The sequence below is a fragment of the Chironomus tepperi genome, unplaced genomic scaffold (assembly GCF_022539635.2).
Source record: "Chironomus tepperi strain 1889 unplaced genomic scaffold, CSIRO-AGI_Ctep_v1 contig_418, whole genome shotgun sequence".
Classification (NCBI taxonomy): domain Eukaryota; kingdom Metazoa; phylum Arthropoda; class Insecta; order Diptera; family Chironomidae; genus Chironomus; species Chironomus tepperi.
The window spans coordinates 129,173-135,172 of NW_027226540.1; positions in this window are offsets into that span (position 1 = coordinate 129,173).

A 6,000-nucleotide genomic window follows, 5' to 3' on the forward strand; every position below is an offset into this window, starting at 1 on the left:
AGTGAGTTGGGCTTGAATTGTTTGGAGTTCATTGTTGAGAGATTTAGGGGTTAGAATCTATTGTGTCATAAGAGGGTGGATCAAAGGGGGTCCTCCAAGAGCCTTCATCTATCCGGAGGACATCCTATTTTGGATAAAAGACTTCAATTTTGTAGAACTTTTCGAGACAAAAATCTAAAAATTCCTCTAAATTTGAGCATTTTATTCAAACAATTTTCAAATCTACCCCTCAGTAATAGCTACACCCTTGGGTTTTACACAACATCAGGACACTAGTCCGAGTGACACATCTTGATACTGACCTTTTAAATGCATACCTTATGAAGTCTTGATATTCGTTGATAAGAATTCATGATAAATGCATTTAAATGTTCATTATTACAATATGTAGCTCTTGAACAGACAAGGAACATGCTCATTAAGATGAGTATGCTCATTGTCTGTTAGGAGCTCGACCAGACTCAACAATTTGGGATTTCAAAATCCAATTGACTTTTCAATAGCTAAAAAACCCAGAAAATTCAATTAAACCTCTCATTAATGAACCTCACAAACAATTCAAGCCACAAACTACCCAGAATTGAAACAGGCAAGAAATTAAAGAAGATTGACATGAAAAAATATTGCAATAGATCTGATGGAGTGTTTGAGGATTACACAAAAGAAAGTCTTGTAATCCAATTAACTGTCTAATGACCCCAAACACTACTCTATATAATAAAAACCTGAAAAACGTAAAAACTCAACAAAAAAAATTGGATTTTTATGTAATAAAATACGATGATAATAAAACAATAGTTAAGATTTACAAACAGAGATAAATAAAGCAATATTGTACAATAGCGTGCGTCAAAATTCAAAAAAATTTTTAAACTTTTGGTGTAGAAATTGAAAAAGTTTGTATTTAAATACAGCAGCTACCAATCTTTAAAATCCTTAATTTTACTTTTATTTATGTGTTGCATTTTTTGAATCTTCTAAAAGTGCAGCTGATAGGCGGTGCTGTGGGATTTATGATCTTACTGCCCCATCAGCACCAACTAGACCTTCAAAAGAAATTTACAAAGTGATTGTTTTGCAAAGCATTAATTTTAGAATTTTTAATTTTAAAAAAAAATTTCAACAAATACAAAAAAATTTAAGCGCTTATAATTTAAATTTTTAATCGGCATAGAGCTTTTCTTCTTTAGGTTTTTTTATTACAAAATTGATAAATTTTGGGAAATTATCGACGATTTTTTGTGATTTTGTCAAATTAATTTGATATTTTCATGAAATCGTGAATTGAAAGTGGAAATGAGTGGGGTTAAATTTTGTGAAATTGGGGGTCTTTGGTTTGAATAGTTCAATTTTGGACCCCCATCAGTCAATTTTCCCAAATTCATTTTCATTTCCTCATTAGATCTATCCAAATTAAAACTAGAAATTTTCTTCAACTTAGCGAGTAAAAATTAATTCAACAAAATTTAATAAATTTTTGATAATTTTTCATGTCATTAATGACAATTTCTGGGATTTCGCTTAGAAAATTTAATTAAAAACAGGAAATTACATGTCCAAAAATGCCTGTTGCCTGATTGAACGATAGACTTTTTCAGAATTCCCATAGGTAAAAAAGTCAATCTCAATTTTTCTGAGATTGAACAGCTTAAAATATTATTGAAAAATCCTATGAATTCATGTCCCAAAAAGAGTTATTAATGACATGAAAAGTCATCAAATTCTAGATTATTTTAGGCTTTTAACAAATTCAAAATTTACTTTAAAAAAAAATTATTAAGAAATTGATGAAAATTCGCTCAGGTTTAAGGACTTTATTCAATGGTAGTTGAAAGCTAGAGCATCAAAAAATTTAATCACAAATTTAATTTTACGTTTGGCATTATTGTTTTGGTTTTAACAAAATTTAAAAAGTGTCTTGTGGTGCTGGTTGATGGCTTTGAAGATTTCTATGAATTTTTAAGGATTTTTTGAAATTTTTTCAAATTTTTCTAAAAATTCATAGATTTTAAATTGAAATTTGAGAGTTAAAGTGAAATAAAGTCAAAATTCATCTCTCAAACCCTCAAACCAGCCACCAATCAGTCACACGAGACACGAAATATTATTAATAAAATTATACACATAGCTGTTGTACAAGAGCTTACACGTGATGATCATGAAAACTTTAAAAAAAAAGAATTAAATTTAATTTTCATTTAAATACAGCAAATCTGACAAGTCACATTCTCGAATGCGATAAATAATAATCGATAAGTTATGGACATATTCGCACTTGATGTGCATTAAAAAATCTTTTGTGTATAAATTTTAAGAAAAAAAAAATTGCGATAAACGAAAATAATTAAAAAAAATTAGATTCTTAAGCTCCTAGAAATTTCGCACTAAAAAATCAAATAGAAAATTTATCAAATTGTCTCAGGGAATAATTTTTAAGTATTATTTAAATTATAACAAATAATTATGATTTTCTTTCTTTTTTTGGATGTCAAATCCTGAAAAATTTTTCATAAATTTTCTTGTGTTAAACAGAAATCGACTGAAAAAAGTTTCATTTTTCTTGAATTTAAGCAAAAAAGACTTTTCTTAGTTAAAAATACCGTGAAATAATTTAATATTTTTTTGTCTACCTCATGCAAGGAGAATTTTGAAAGGAATTGGAAGGTGTCGTGGGGTCAATTTTGATTCCATGAAGTTCCTTGAATAGCACAAGTCGGTTAATTGATCCAAAATCTGTCCCTAAGTTGGTTTAACTCTGAATTGATGTTAAATTTGATTTAAATCAGGTATCAAGTCACAGTCACCCCATTTTGATGTTGTGACTCATGCTAAGTGCCAGATTTGACTCAAATCAAGCACCATGCCACAGCCACACCACCCTGGTGTCGAAATTTGGATCAATTAACCGACTTGTGCTACTCAGGTCAGACCGCATAGTTATGAGTTTAATCAGGGGGGTCCCCTAACCCCCCACCCAGAATTGGATTGAATTGAAGAAAAGTTGGAATAATCATAATGAAAAAAGTGAATGATGAAAGAAAAAAATAAATTCAGGAACTAAAGATTCAGGTTCAATAAAATTAAAAATTAATAAAAAAAATCGAGAATTCCATCAAATAGTGACTTGTCGATTGCATTCATGATTTAAAAAAAATTTATATATATATATTTTGTAATTATCTAAATTAACACACAATTTAATTATAATTAATCGGATTAGATTTAAAACAACAAAAAAAAAAACTCTTTCACATCGGAAAGTCAAAAAAAATATGATGAAAAAATTTAATTAATTTTATTTTCTACGAGGAAAGAGTCTAAAATTTACAATAATTTTTAAGATGAAAATTGCGAGAATAAATTTAAAAAAAAATTAACAAAAAAAAAAAATCCACACATTTTATGATTTAATGAATTGCAATTGGTCTTCCAAGAATTCCAATTTAGTTCTATTTTTCCTTTAATTAATTTTACTTTTTTTCTGTTTTTTTAGTTTGTATAAAAAATAAAAAAAAATCTTCGAACATTTTCCTTCCTTTTAACCTCCTTTAAATCCAAGCTAGAAACTTATTAGCGTCCTCAAAATTTAAATTTTTTTATAATTTTGGCGATGGGGTTTGAATTTTTCCCAATCTAAAAATCAACCCCAACGCCCAAAATTAAATGTGCATAAAAAAATTTATAAGTTTCCTTATTGATGAGAATAAAATTTATAAAAAAAATTAATATGCAAAAAAATTTAGTTTTTTAAGTTGATTTAAAAAGAAAATTCTGCTTAAGTTTTATTTTTTAGAAAATGTTAAGTTGTTAAGCATTAATCAGTTATATGTAAAACATTAATTGATAAAATCATCTTTTTTTGGAAAAATATAAAATTATCAAAAAAAAAATCTTGTTTTTGTTGTTTTATTATTTTTTGAATTTTTATTTTGTTTTAAATTGAATTTTTAATTTCGAAAATTTGATTTATTTTTATTATTTTTTCAGGTTTATTAATTTTTGTAGATTTTGTTTTATTTTTTAAAATTGGAAATTTTGTTTTTCTTAATTTAGGTAAAATTATTCAAAGTTTTTGGTCATTTTTAATAATTATTCATTTTAAAAATAAGGAAATCATTCAAAAATGAGGAAATTATTCAAAAATAAGAAAATTTGAGTTTTTAACCTCAGGATTGAATTATATGCAATTCTAGGATCAAGAATTGAAGTCTTAAATGACTCTAATGCCACCCTGCCCACCCAAACCCAATCCATTATCATTTCCCTCAAAATTTTAAATTTCATTAAAATCCCTTATTCTCGCTAGCTTCACAACTCGCTACTCAAAACTACTTCAACAACATCAAAACAAAAAAATTGAAAACCTATAAAAAAAACCTTATAAAAAAGTGAATAAATCAACATCAAATCGCTAAGTATGAAGAAAACCAAAAACGAAAAGAAGTTTAAGTATTGAAAAAATACCGTCCAAAAATTGCAAACTTAAAAAATCTTTAAACTTACTTTTTTGTTTAAAAAAAAATCAACAACAAAAATTCTATTATGAAGAATTAATTTGAAATATTCGAGACAGAATATGAAGAAACGTTCAGAACATGCCACAATTTATCAGCAACAACAAAAGTTTAATTTTTCCATCAAGCCATTTGCTGATGTGTCCAGCATAGAATTGTAAAAAATGCGCGAAAAAATTGAAAAAAAATTTTATTTTAAATTTCAAAAAATTTCAAACTTTTTTAAGTTCCAAAAAACTTTTTGTTACCCAAAAAATAATTTCAATTATGAGTAAAATATGAAATGAATTGAAAATGAAAAAAATTGAAACAAAATTTGAGCATTGAGAGTTCAAAATTATACGAATTAAGAGACAACGTATACAAAAATAAAAAAAATATGATGAAAATTAGGATTTTAGGGTTAGAATTATGAAAAAAAAATACAAAAAAAAGAATGCAAAAAAATTTACTAATGAAGCATTAAAAACAATTTTTTTGTGTGTACAAGTAGATGTTTCAGTGTTTTCCATGACTCAAATATGATGAAAAAAAAAATTATGTAACGAAAATAAAAAAGTTTAGGATGAAAAAAATAGATTTTTTTTCGGCAATTTATAAAGTTGAATGGAAAAATTTTACATAAAATGACATAAAAAAAAAATCATAGACAGATGGATGATGTTTAAGTACAAAATTTAACAAAAAGTAAAAAAAAAGAGAATTAAATCATAGAAATTTGATTGGATTAGTTTGGGAGGTGATTGGTGAGGTTTTGGGAGGTATTTTTAATGATTTTTTGACAATTGAGGACTTTAAGACCCTACAGAGTCCTTCTGATTGAGGGCAATAGTCATATAAGTTGAAATTAAGTGTCACACAGCTTTAAGTGCTCACAAATCATTCAAAATTGTGCATCCTAAGGTCACAAATGACAGAAAACAGGACCTTAACTTCAAAGGTACCCCGAAGTCTCAATTTTAAAGAATTATCAAGACCAGCACCAAAATAGGGACCTAAACTGAGACTACAAGTCATTTCTTCCATGTCTCGGTCTCGAGAACTCTTACTAAAGCTGTATGACACTTAACATCGAATCAACAATCAAAAAATATTGAACTTACCCCCAAAACCCCCTCAACACCTCCCAAACCAATCCAATTCAAATAATAAATCACCTTAAATTACAAATTACTGACTTTACAAGATACAATTTTTCGGTAGTACAAAATTTCAGGGTTCAAATTAACAACAAGTGAAAACATAAGAAAAAAAAAACGTATGAAAAAAAAGAAACAAATTTTCATTTAGAACTATCATCTCTTTTTGTATCAGTTGTCCTTAGTAGATTGTCTCTTTTTTCAAATTATTCAAAATATACGATCATTTAGAAATGACTTTATTTAGTCGAGATGGGGGTTGGGAGTTGAATTGAAAGAATTGTCATTTTTTGATATGGAAATTTGGGGTTATTATGTAGCTTTGAATAGATCTGTATAGCCAGTAC